The sequence below is a fragment of the Odontomachus brunneus genome, unplaced genomic scaffold (assembly GCF_010583005.1).
Source record: "Odontomachus brunneus isolate Ranch 3 - 2012 unplaced genomic scaffold, Obru_v1 Obru_scaffold_057, whole genome shotgun sequence".
Classification (NCBI taxonomy): domain Eukaryota; kingdom Metazoa; phylum Arthropoda; class Insecta; order Hymenoptera; family Formicidae; genus Odontomachus; species Odontomachus brunneus.
Genome location: NW_022639507.1, coordinates 1,736,300 through 1,736,809, shown reverse-complemented (window position 1 = coordinate 1,736,809; position 510 = coordinate 1,736,300).

Genomic DNA, 510 nt, shown 5'->3' with positions numbered 1-510 from the left:
AAAATGTAATAGGCACAACCATTTAGTATCTTCATGGTTCAAGACAACTCAATACTGCTTTCCGATGCTCGAGTAGAGTTAGTTAGAGTTAGCTGGAGTAGCGTAGCGGATAACGTGAGCATTAGGTAGATGATTTTCAAAAAATGTTAGTTATTAATAAGTTTAATCTCATATAGTATGTTTATACCGAATGTTTAATATGCGTACCAATTAGTAATTTTATGTTAAATTATTTTAATTTCGGCGATGTATATAAACATCATATTGAAGTAGTGCAATATTGATTAGAAACACGTATCGTATTAATTGAATATATTGCATCGCCGAAATTAAAATAATTAGATATAAAGTTACTAATTGATAAGCGTATTAAACGTTGTGCCTATTACATTTTTCGACTCTAGTGGAACTAATTCGTACTCGATTTAACGTAAACACTCTTTATTACGTATTATGTTTCTCAAAAATATCATGTAATACAAAAGTTAAGATGGTACATTTTTATCAGTT